This window comes from Stegostoma tigrinum, chromosome 28, assembly GCF_030684315.1.
Source record: "Stegostoma tigrinum isolate sSteTig4 chromosome 28, sSteTig4.hap1, whole genome shotgun sequence".
Taxonomy (NCBI): domain Eukaryota; kingdom Metazoa; phylum Chordata; class Chondrichthyes; order Orectolobiformes; family Stegostomatidae; genus Stegostoma; species Stegostoma tigrinum.
Genome location: NC_081381.1, coordinates 24,489,272 through 24,502,426, shown reverse-complemented (window position 1 = coordinate 24,502,426; position 13,155 = coordinate 24,489,272). Strand labels below are relative to the sequence as shown.

Genomic DNA, 13,155 nt, shown 5'->3' with positions numbered 1-13,155 from the left:
AGGTCATGGTGACCTCTCAGCCATTGAAAAGTCAATTGGCCCAAAACATTAATTCTGTTTCTCTTCGTACGTGTTGCCTGACTCCCTGTGTTTGTTTTTCTGGCATTTTTGTCTTTATTTCAGATTTCTGGCATCTACAGTATTTTGCATTTTTGTTGACTTTTGAACTTGTTTTGGGCTGACAGCACGTTTTCCTTTAGAATTACCAATGGCATGTTTCTGCACTCCAATCCTCCTTACCTCCCTTTCTCCACTACTCCTTTGTTATTTCCTACCCGTCTTCCCTTTCCTCCTCTCCCCACAACTCCCCATTCCCTGTCTCCTAGTTTCCTGTCTACTCCCTTCTGCATTATTCTCCACTCTTTCTATCTTTACACCCACTTGTCCATCTCATGTATTTTCTCACCTCAACTCCACTCCCCTCTCTTTTCCTTCCTCCACTCCCCCCCCCCCCCACCTTTTCCTTCCTCCACTCCTTTTCACCCCTCTTCTCCTGCTGTCTCCTTATTTCATCTTTTCCTCTCTTGGACTGTTCTGTCCCCAACCCTAATTTTATGTCCTCTGCCCTTCTCTTCACTTCCCTCTTTCTTTGTACCTCAGCGACACTTCCTTCCACAGTTGTTGAATTTAAAATGTCCCAGATTGCTTCACCTCAATGTAACTCAGGGTGTTTAAATTATTATAAGGGTTGATTTATAGGGGCTGGGTATTTTATTCCATTCCTGTGTGACCTTTGAAGTGCTAAGGAAGCAGCGCACATGTCACCGTTTAAATGTTTAATCTCAATGCAGCTTCCAAGCTTTGTCTGAGGATAAAGGGGCTTTCCCTTTCTTGAGGACAGCCTGCAGTTCCCCTGCCACACTGGCATATTCTATACATTTAAAATATCTGCACACAGTAGATCAATTCAGATGAAAACAGCTAGTTTATAATGAGGTCTTTTTGGCACCATCAGGACAGACCTGATCAATAATGAAGGCAGCAGAGAGTATAGCAACAATAAAATAATACAAACTGCAGACAAACAATGGAAATAAATAATTCAGCAGAGTAATTGGCCTCACAATAAGTATAAATGCAAAAAAGCAGCTTGCCTGAGAGACATATTTAACAGGGGGAAACCATCATGAGGATAGTGATGATAACTTCTTGGTTTTGCTGGACTTGTTGCAAGGGTGGATAACCAGAGGGCACATATTTAAGGTGATTGGCAAAAGAACCAGTGGTAGCACAATTTTTTTTTTGACCACCAGAAATTAAGATTTGGAATGCATTATCTGATAAGGTGATGGAAAGAGATTCAAAACAGCCTTCAAAAGAAATTGAAGAAATACTTGAAAGAAAAAAATGAATTTCAGAGTTACAGGGAAAAAGCGAGACAATGAAATTAATTGGATTGCTCCTTGAAAGATTCATGCAGACTTGATGGGCTGAATGGCTTCCACTGATGCTGAGTTACTCCAATTCTATGAGAGTGGCAGCAAGCAGAAAGAAAAATGCAGAAGATCATTTTGCCATCAGTTGATTTCAAGCTGTGTTTCACTGGGCTCAAGAAACTGGTGCCAAATTTACAAACTCTGCATTACAAGGGGGTTAACAAGTTTATCTCTGACCCAGTGGGTAAATGTCCTGGCACTCAGCCACACAGCTGAGGATGTTTTATTTATTGAACTAACCTCTCCTGTGTCAGAAAAAATGACGAATGCTCAGGGTGTGGCAGGGGTAAAGGTCACACAGATTCCCCACCTTCAATTGCAACTTCGATTGCTAGGAAGGGAGCTCGAGAATGTGCAAGGACAAAGACCACGTAAACCAGAAGAGGAAGCATGACCCAAGCTCAATGCAGTGAGGGTGTAGGGAGGAAGAATATTTATTTATCCTTCCATTGGATCTGTGAGCATCGCTGGCACCATGAACATGGGCAGTGAAGACCTAACAAAATTTCTGTAAGTCTGGGCTGCATGTAGGGTAGACCAGGTAAGGATGGCAGGAATTCTTTCCCTAAAATCCATTAATGGACCAGATGGGTTTTATAACCATGGATGATGACTTTATGGTCACCATTATCACAACTAATTTCAGTTCCAGATTTTTTGAAGATTAATTCAGGCGAGACATAAGCTGATATATTTGCTGGATTGATTTTAACTGCAGACAACTCTGTTTCTAAGTTAAAATCAAGCTGCAGCCAATTCCCTAATCCGTGTTGATGCGTGGGAGCAAAGGGCTTATGGAAATGTTTCAGCCAATGAGCCAGTTCACTTGCTGCAAGAAGTGAACAGGAAAAAATCTGAGCCTGACTGGCAGATTGGTTCTTTAATATTGGGAGCAAATGCGTGACTCCAATGCCATCCACTTCGACCAATGTCTTCAAGCAAATCACTTGCAGCAGGAGAAAAGAAATTCAATCATGGAGCAAAGAAAATGGAATTTGAAGATGGCTGTTCAGAGGTTGGAGGTCAGCTGTGAGGGGAGGCAGAACCTCTCACCTGCTTTTACACCATCTGCTCTTTTGGCTGTTTCTCAAATTTTATTTGGCAGGTGGACCAAAAGGAGACTTCAGTGAGTCGTTAACAATAATCAGATAGGAGAGAAATGTGAGGAGAATGCAGCTGATTAAAAGTGACAGCTTTTATTATTGATATGGGACTAAGTTTAGAGAAAGTATATGAAGAACATTCTGGAAAATCAATTTGCACAGGCTTTGACCATTGACTTTAATAGACAGCAGACTGTAATAATCTTTTACAAAATAAAGAAATAAATGAAACTGCTTTATATTAAACTGTGCCAATAGTTCAGCTGATAAGCTTGCAGATCTAAGTGGTGCTTTACCATGGGGCTTGGGCCATGATTCTACACTGCCCTCCAGTGTTTAATGAGTTCCCAGATCTCTCTTGCCACTTCGTCCCATTGAGTACCACATCCTTTAGAAATGCCCCCTGCACCTCCTCCCTTGATAAGCATGCTTTTACCAAATAGCTCACATTCTTTGGGATTCTTCCTTAAGCCTTGCCACCTTTTTGGCTTCTCTCAAGACCCTCCTTAAAACCATCATTTCAATCAATTATTTGAATGCTCCTGCCTTTCCTGATGTCTCCCAGTTTAGTTCATTCCTTGTGTTCCCATGAAGTGCCATTAAAATGTTATTTTTCTTACCTTAAGGTATCTGATCATTGCCAGTTGTAGCGTGTGCTAAATTGTCCTCGGAGCCATCTTTTCTGCAACTGAGATAAAGGCTGGAGTCTTGTGGAGGCAATAGATTTTAGGTGCTTGTTAGAAAGCTAGCAAGACCAACCCAGGAAGTGCTACACCTCCCCCCTCACCCCCATCCCAGGCCCCAAAAAGACTTTCCACATCAAACAGATATTCACCTGCACATTGACTAATGTGGTATACTATAATCACTGTTCCAGATGTGGCCTCCTCTACATCGGAGAAACCAAGCAGAGACTTAAGGGCCGCTTTGTGGAACACCAACACTCAGTTCGTTACAAACAACTGCACCTCCCAGTCGCAAACCATTTCAACTCCCTCTCCCACTCCTTGGATGACATGTCCATCCTGGGCCTCCTGCAGTACCACAAGGATGCCACCCGAAGGTTGCAGGAACAGCAACTCATATTTGGCTTGGGAATCCTGCAGCCCAATGGTATCAATATGGACTTCACAAGCTTCAAAATCTCCCCTCCCCCAACCGCATCCCAAACCCAACCCAGTTCGTCCCTGCCTTCCTAACCTGTCCTTCCTCCCACCTGTCCACCCTTCCCACCTCAAGCCCCAACGCCATCTCCTACCTACTAGCCTCATCCCGCCTCCTTGACCTGTCCGTCCTCCCTGGACTGACCTATCCCCTCCCTAACTCCCCACCTCCGCTCACCTTTACTGGCTTCAACCCCACCTCTTTGACCTGTCTGTCTCCTCTCTACCTATCTTCTCCTTTATCCATCTTCTGTCTGCCTCCCCCTCCCTCTCTCTCTATTTTGGAACCCTCTTCCCCTCCCCATTTCTGAAGAAGGGTCAAGACCCGAAACGTCAGCTTTCCTGCTCCTCTGATGCTGCTTGGCCTGCTGTGTTCATCCAGCTCTACACCTTGTTATCTAAGATCCCCCTGTTGTCTCTTTTTGTAAAGGCGTGCCACATTTTGTGACTCTCAGGCACTTAAACTGTCAGCTAATGGTTTTTTCCCAGGATCAAGGAAGTTAGGGACAGAAGTCCTGCCCACTGGGATCATTTCTGTACTCAGCATGTCACCAGGGAGATGGTGACTATGCCAGTAACACAAATGCATGAGGCCTCAGATCGAGGAGTGAATGCAGAAAGCAGATTACAGGGGAGGATGAGTATGTAGGTCACCAGCAAGTGCATTGTTGTAGCATTCAGTGGACGCTTCTATTTCTCAGGAGCTGAGTGCCTTTTAGTGAAAGCCCCACTCCTCGCCCAGAGGAACCCTCAAGCAAATATATGCTGTTGGGTTTATAACAGTGAGTGCTGTTCAGGTATCTAAGTGACTTTTAACTGCACATGTAAGGACCTTAATTGGCACCAGGTTAGGAAGGGGAGTGGTCCCTCCTGCCTGATTAAATGCTACACTTGCTACCTAATGTGCCACAGGAGAATAGGAAAATAGAAAATATTGTCCCTCTGTTAACTAACTAGCGACTGCTACCAGAATGTGCAGATGTATGAAAGTGATAGTCAGGCATTGCTGTCTGTCTTTCCAGGCCAGGCTCATTCATGAAAGCTAGTGATTCAGGCAAGGTAGCAAAGAGTTGTGGGCACACAGTATAGCAGATTAGGTAAGGAGCTTTCAAATCTTCATGCTGTCTCAGCAGCAGCCCAGAATCATCTCTCAAAAAACATATTTCAAAAAAACATTAAATCTGGTCCCAGACTAATTGACACTTCCCAAGGCTTCAATTACGGTTCACTTGCCTTTGAAGAGCAAGTGAGGAAACTTGTCATTTGCGCAAACAAATATGCAATCACCCAAATACAATCATGAAAACAAACATCGAGCAAGACACACATACAAATGCAAACGTGCACACAGAGATGCTCAGACAAGGCACACATAAACGCAAGCATACACAGATAATCTGAAATGAAATGTGCTGGAGAAACTTAGTAGCTCTGGCAGCATTGTAGAATGTTAGAACCCTCACTGATGTTTCATTATTTTTATTTTTATTCTTTGATCAATTTTTAATTGAGAGCTGAATATGATTTGCGGACTTTAGAGCAGCTTGTGGTACAAGGAAAAGAATAGACCAGTCAAGTTCGGCCATATTGCCTGTCTCAGACCAGCCAAGTTTGGTTTGTTTGTGAGGCCAGGCCTGGAGGCTAACTGCAGGTTAAGCCTTGATTAAAAGGGTTCTAACAGACATAGTGACCCCGGGAAGAGCATTGTGTTGAAACAGGTAACAGAAGTTGGCTTTACAAAGGTCAGTACCTGGGAATTGGTTCTGGAAAGTCTGGAAGAGACCCTGTATTTACGCAGATGGCAGTTGTTGAATGGTAATTGAAGCCTCAGGAAGAACTGATCAGTCTATCAATGTGGGACCAAAATCAAAGTTGTTTTTTTTGAGGGATGGTTCTGGGCTGCTGCTGAGACAGGATGAAAATTTGGAAGCTCCTTGCCTAACCTGCTACACCATATTACGCAAGCCTAAAGGGTAGAATACTGAGTTAAAGTTTTGTTGCCTTTGCCTGGGTGACCTTGGTCAACGTTTCAGATAAAGCAGCCAAGGAGTCTAAAGTAATATCTGTGAAACAATGCACCATAAAAGCCGTTTAAGTAATCTGGCCAGTTTTGTTATTTTCTATTATTTATCCCTTTACTGTGTTTATTTGCCTGTCTTTTGTCTGAATGTGGGCTGAAAACAAATGCCTCAGGTTCAAAACACTCACATTAATGAGCTTGCTGTGTTGTTTAATTTTCTTTCTGCTAAAGATATTGTATATTTAAAAAATAGTTAAAATTTTAGTTGAAGATTGAAAATCAGTGTGTGGAAATTAATTCAGAGATAGCAGGAACTGCAGATGCTGGAGAATCTGAGATAAGGTATAGAGCTGGATGAACACAGCAGGGCGAGCAGCATCAGAGGAGCAGGAAGGCTGACGTTTCGGGCCTAGACCCTTCTTCAGAAAAATGGCCTGAAACATCAGCCTTCCTGCTCCTCTGATGCTGCTTGGCCTGCTGTGTTCATCCAGCTCTACATCTTGTTATCTTTTGGAAACCAATTATTCGCCAAGCCTGGGACTGATTTCCAAAAGTCTGTTTAGGAATTATTAGAGTGACTATTTGACGGTCTGCAGTGATTTAAGTTTATTGTGTTGTAAATACTGAAGTAGAAAAGCTGATTTGATTTGGCGATCAGTTTCTGTGTTTTAACAAGACAGAAAAACAGAGTTAACATTCCAAGTCCAGTGATCCTCTGTCAGAACTGAAAATACCTGAGAAAGGGTGATACTCTTGTTGATATTGGGTGGGGAAAGTGAAAAAAAATACAAGAGACAGTGCCTAGAGAGAGAGGAGATTATGAAGGGATAGGCAAACAAAGAGATAATTAATGATAAGCTGAGAGAGAAATAAATGTTGGATATGGTGCTGACAAGAAGTGTCAATGATTGAAAATAGGTTGGCTCTACTGGGTGCAATGCATATAAATCTAGGATGTGTGGTGTTGGGGGATGGGAACTGAATATGGAGCAAAGGAAGGAGTTAGAGATGGATCAGGTGAATGTGAGAGCAGGGTGGAAATTGGAAGCAAAACTGTAGGGAGTGTTTCCTCCAGGACACCTTAGTCCACTGCTATCATCTCCCCACAGCCCGCATAGCACCTTCCTATGCAGTTGCGAAATGTGTAACAGTTTGCTGTTTACCTTCTCCCTCCTCTTTATCTAGGGATCCAGACAAATCTTCCAGGTGAAGCAGCAATTTACCTGCACTTCAATCAATCTAGTCTACTGTAGTCATTGTTCAGTGTGGTCTCCTCTACATCAGATTGACAGAACACAGACTGGGTGACTGCTTTGTGCACCAATGCCCTGAACACCTGCTGCAGTACTCCAGCATGGCTCAACTCGAGCTGGAGGAAGAACTCCTTATATTCTGCCTAGGTATCTTACAGATGTCAGGACTTAATATTGAGTTTAACAATTTCAGAACATCAACACCCTTCTCTATGCATTTCACTCTCCTCCCACTTCTAAGTCCTATCTTGTATGGCTTGGCCCCAGAGATGACCCATTTTCAATCAATGACATTTCTTGTTAGCATGCTCCTCAGCATTTATCTCTTTCTCAGCTTATCAGCAATCTTTTTGTTTGCTTATCCCTTTCTTCTTTCTTTTTCGGCCCTATCTCCACATTCTCTTATTCACTCTTGGCCCATCCTGTCATCAGTACAAATGCCAACTATTTTCAGTTCTGACAAAGGGTCACTGGACTGGAAACCTCAACTCTGTTTTTCCCTCTCCAGATGCTGCCACATCTGCTGAGTTTCTCCAGCTCTTTTGTTTTTTGTTTTAGATTTCCAGCTTCTGCTATTCTTTGTTTTTGATCTCAAACAAATACAGACCACTGGATACATGGACAATACCTGAGAGATTGGAGAGAAATGAGATAATGGGAACTGCAGATGCTGGAGAATCCAAGACAACAAAGTGTGAAGCTGGATGAACACAGCAGGCCAGGCAGCATCTCAGCAGCACAAAAGCTGACGTTGAGCCTAGACCCTTCATCAGAGATAAACTGGAGTCACTTGGGGCAGTTAGAGGCTGAGACAAGAGATTTTATGGTTCAGTGGGAAAGAGATGTAGTCACTGTATGGCATCCATCATCTGAACAGAACTTAGTGCTATACTTGTGAAGTACATGATGTAATGCATTTATGCACACAATGCACATAGGTAAGCAGGCAGGCACCAGTAGACTTGAACGACTTGTATACACAAAGAAAGACACAAGTGGATGCACACACAAGTGCTGAAGTGAGGTCTTTAAATATTTAACGTTCTGAGAATGTTGGCACCTCAGTCACTGAATGACAATGAATGTGGTTGAATCCTGATTAAAGTGCATGGCTGATTTAACAAGAAAAGTTCTCCATGCTTCAGGATTTCAGTTCCATGTTTTCATCTTCTGTTTTTATCCTAATGACAAGCAGGCAGATTCGTATCTCAGTTCTAGCAAAACTGGTTTTGGCTCTAAAGCCCCTTAAGATTACAAAGCTTCTGTAGAATCTCACACCACAGCAGTTTGAATCAGGGAATCATAGTGGAGGTTGTCACACAACTCTGAGATCTCACAGTTCTACAGTCATTAAAATCAATAATCACAAGGTATGGGATTAAATCTGGGATAAAATTAAAAGCTGTTGTAAATTTATATTGAATCTTAGTTAGACCACACTTAAGACTACTGTATGCAATCCTGATTGTAATGCTATTGTAAAAATGTGACAGCACTGGAGATGGTGCTGGGATTTACAAAAATAACAGAAATGTGAAGGTATACTTATCAGGCCAGGAATGACAGGCTATAAAAAATGGTTTGAGAGGTGAAGTACCTGCCACCTTTCTCCTTCCGAATGGCAGTGGGTGTGGGTTTGGAAGATGCTCTCGAAGGAGCTTTGGCCAATTTCTGAAGTGCATCTTCTGATTGATATATACTACTACTACTGATGCCCATTGTGGATTCCACCAACGCCACTCAGCTGCTGACCTCACTATAGTGTTGGTTCAAACATGGACAAAGGAGCTGAATTCCAGAGGTGCAAAGAGTGCTTATGCGGAGAGTGATGCTACAGCGGTGGAGGATCTGAACGTTTGTGGATGTGGTGCAAATCAAGTGATTTGAGTTGTCCTGGATGTCATCAAGCTTCTTGAGTGTTGGAGCTGTCTTCATCCTGACAAGTGGGAGTATTCCATCACGCTCCTGAATTGCGCATTTTAGATAGTAGATCAGCTTTGGGTGATTTACTTGCGGCAGGGCTCTTAGCTTCTGACTTTCTCTTCCAGCTACTCTATTTATATGGATAGGTCAGTTCAATTTCCGGTCAGCGGTAACCCTTGGAACGTTGATTCAGTGTTCGTAATGCCATTAATAGATTATCTCTGAATGGAAATGGTCATTGCCTGGTATTTCTGTGGCGCAAATATTACTTGCAGCATTTCAGCCCAGGCATGGATATTGTCCAGGTCTTGCTTTATTTTTATGGGTACTGCTTCATATCTGCTGAGTCACGAATGGTGCCGAAGATTATCGGCAATCATCAGTGAACATCCCCACTTCTGACTTGGAGGATTGTTAATGAAGGAACTGAAGGTGGTCTGCCTAGTTTTGTTTCTCTTTTGAGACTTGACAGCAATTGTTACAACTGAGTGGCTTACTTGACCATTTCAAAGGGCAATTAAGAGACAACCACATTGCTGTGGAGAGTCACATGTAGGCCAGACAAGGTAAAAATGGCAGTTCCCTTCTCTAAAAGAAACCATTGAACCAGGTGGATTTTCTTACAATCAAAATGCCATTAGACTTGCAATTCCAGATCTTTATTTGATTCAATTCCACCATTGACCATGGCAGGATTTGAACTCAGGTCCCCAGAACATTACCTGGTCTCTGGATGAATAGTAGAGCATTCGTCTCCCCTCTCATCTTCCACTCCTTGTTGCCATAGAAATAAACAGATTATAAAGTAGTTTTGTCACTTTGCAAATTGCTTTGGTATTATTTCTTAAATCAGCCATTTGATGTATTTTTTTTGAAAGACAGGAATAGACAAAGCTTCCTCACATGCTTTGTTCCAATTCTTTAGAAAAGCAAACAGTATAATTTTCACTGCAGCTTCACATTATTGATGCTATGTGCTTTAAGATTTTGACACTAAAAGCTTTTTGTTGTACTGGGTCTAAAAGAGAAATGACAGCGCAATAAAACGTAAAATGAATACCATTCATATGAAATGCCAGTGTTTGTTTCTTCAGTTACAATTTTCTGCGGTATTTGTTTTAGTGACTATTATGGGATCAGCCAGGTCGATCTTATAGAACGTGAATTCTCTGAATGGGGCAGTTAACCTGGTTCAAACAAGGAGCCCTGGCTGACATAACAACAGGAGTGTCAGACATCCTGTTCACTCTGAGAGCTGCCTCTGGGCGAGCTGGATCAGTTTTAAGAACTCTCCACGAGTAAATAAAGAGTGACTTTATATGGGATACTAGCCTCTGGAATTATTTCACTTGTAAGGTGTGTTTACTTATTAACTGATATTATGGAGCAGGCAGTGCAGTAGGATAAAACATTGACCCTTCAGAATTGGCACCTATGCTCTCATTCAATCCAAACTAATTTAAGAGCAATCTTCCTGATTTGCTTGGAACCTAATATACTTTCAGTTATAGTTATAAAGTCATGCAGCACAGAAGCAGACCCTTCAGTCCAACCAGTCCATGTCGACCATAATCCCTCACTGAACTAGTGCCACCTGCCTGCGCTTGGTTTGTATCCCTCCAAACATTTCTTGTTTGTGTACTTAGGATGTCTTTTAAGCATTGTATCTATACCTGCACCCACCACTTACTCTGGAAGTTCATTCCACACAGGAACTACTCTCCGTAAAAAAAAATGCCTCTCATATCCTATTGACATATTTCTCCTCTCACCTTAAAAATATGACCCCTAGTCTGGAAATTCCCCACCCTAGGGAAAGAAAAACCTGCCATTCACCTTACTATAACTGTCATGATTTTATAAACCTCTTTTAGGTAAACCCTCAACTTCCTGTCCACCAGTGAGAAAAGACTCAACCCATCTAGCCTTATAACTCAAACCCTCCAATCCCAGCAACGTCCTGGTAAATCTTTTCTGGACCCTCTTCACCTTAATAATGTCCTTTCTATAACAGGGCAACCAGAACTGGATACAGTAGTGCAGAAGAAGCCTCACCAACATTCAGTACAACCTCAACATGATGTCCCAACTCTTGTACTGAATTGTCTCAGATTCTTCTCAGTGGGTAACCTAATGCACAACGAACTGTGGTGACCACAACAGGTGGCGTAGGCACAATGAACCAGTGTCCTCTTTTCATAACCATAAGTAGACGTGTCCTATTTTGATACTATATTTACAATCTCATTCAGAGAGGTTGCAGAATGGCTTGTTTGGGAGGTCAAGAAAAAGTCTTAAACTAATGCAGTATGGATTTCTCTGCAGTTGGCATATATGTTTTGTAACCATCAATGAAAACACCCAGAATACAATAACATTTATTTAGCATCTTCAGAGTAGTAAAATGCATGAAGATACGTCACAAGATCATTATCAATCAATGTTGGCTGGGCCATTTAAAGAGATCTTAGGACAGATGACCAACACTGAGACCAATGATATAGACATTAGGTAATAATTTAAAGGAATCTAGAGAGGTTTAGGGAGGGAATTTCAGAGCTAAAGGTAAGCTTCAGAACTTTCTGTAAGAGCAGTTACCAGTGATTAAGGAATGTGCAAGAGGCTTAGGTGAGAGGAGGGCAGAGATCATAAATGATTATAAGAGATTAACGATATTCGGCAGGGGAAGCCTAAATGGAATTCAATATGAATTAAGATTCATGCAGCAGAATTTTGGCACTATGATCTTGAGGACTTAGCTCACTTGGCCAGTGTATTGTTGCTGTACTGAACAACTGTTAGTGAATAACATGAAGCCTCTTGTCCAAAGTATATGCTGTGCCTGTTTTATCATTAATTCTTGTTGCTGTTCGCCCTTTCTCCAAGTGGTGCTCAACATTGAGGAATTAGATGGTAATCAGCAGGAGGTTTCCTTTCCCGTGTCTCACCTGATATCATGATTCTTCATTGGACCCAGACTCAATGTTGAGGAGTCTCAGGCCACTCCCTCCCAACTACTGTGCTGCCACCTCTCATGGGTCTGTCCTGCTCGTGAAACAGGACATGGACTTTATGATGGGTGGAAGATTGGAGTCTGACCAGGAGGTGTTGAACAGTTAAATATGGATGTAACAATGATATGAATGTGGGTTCAACACCAGGTAAACTGAGGTAGGACATGGAATAGGACAATACTACTAAAGAATTTCATTTGCACTTGTGCATGAGACCAGATTAAGGACCATTACTAGAAGGTAAAGTAGTCATTAATAAATCCAGTAAGCAACTCCTGAGAAACTTAGCTACACACTGAGTGGTTGAAACCTTGTGATCTCAAGACATATTTGAGAAAAATAGCTAAGATGAATTTAAAACAGAGATAGATAAGCACATGAGGGTGAAGGGAGGAGAAGGATATATTGATAGGATAGAATTCAATAAAGAGAACAAGGAGGAAGCTCATGTGAATCATAAAAGCCAACATAGAAGTCTTGGGTCAAATGGCCAGTTTCTGTGCTGTTAATACTTTGAAGGCTTATAGAACATGAAATGAGAGATAACATTGAGGTGTCAGGACAACTTACGTCCAAAATAGTCAGAATGACAGAGGTCAAGGAACTATGGGAAGGGACAGTGATAACTGTAAAGCTAATCTGTTCTTCTTATCTGCATGTGTAATTTTTTTCGAGAGCTGTCAACATTCTTTTAACACCACATGTCTGAAGAGAGAAACAGATGAGTGAGGCCATTTGGCCAGTCTTAGCTCATCCAGCTAGAAAGAGTCCACGTCCCATCACTCGTGTATCCAAACATTTTTTCACCAACTCCCAGACATTTGCATGCAGTACTCCGTCCAAGAGATTCCATACCATAAAATTTATTTCTGTTCTTCATGTTGAACTTGTATCCTTTTCATCACAAATCATTGCAGTTATTTTTAAAACCTTCTAAAGACATTTCTGGACTAAATAATTTCCAATGTTGCAAAAATGCAAACAAAAATTTCCTTAAAAATAGGCTAAGAGGTATAAATGAATGTTTGGTAGTACACAACATAAGCATTGCTAAAAAAAGAGACTACAAGTTGAAGTTGTTCATCTTACATTGTGAAAGATTCCTTCACATTCAATAAAACCATGCAAGGCTTGCATATTTTCAGCAATATCATGACTATTTGTTTTTGCAGCATTGCCAGCTAATTAACCAAAATACCACTCAAAGAAAATCTTGACATAAGACAATAAGAAAGAGGAAAAG

At 41.7% G+C, this 13,155-nt stretch overlaps 1 protein-coding gene across 9 annotated transcripts in view; it reads left to right on the top strand.

Moving 5' to 3' along the window:
• camta1a (calmodulin binding transcription activator 1a) overlaps nt 1–13,155 on the top strand; it is a 1,145,933-nt gene that overhangs the window by 873,571 nt on the left and 259,207 nt on the right. The gene's annotated exons all lie outside the window — the stretch shown is intronic.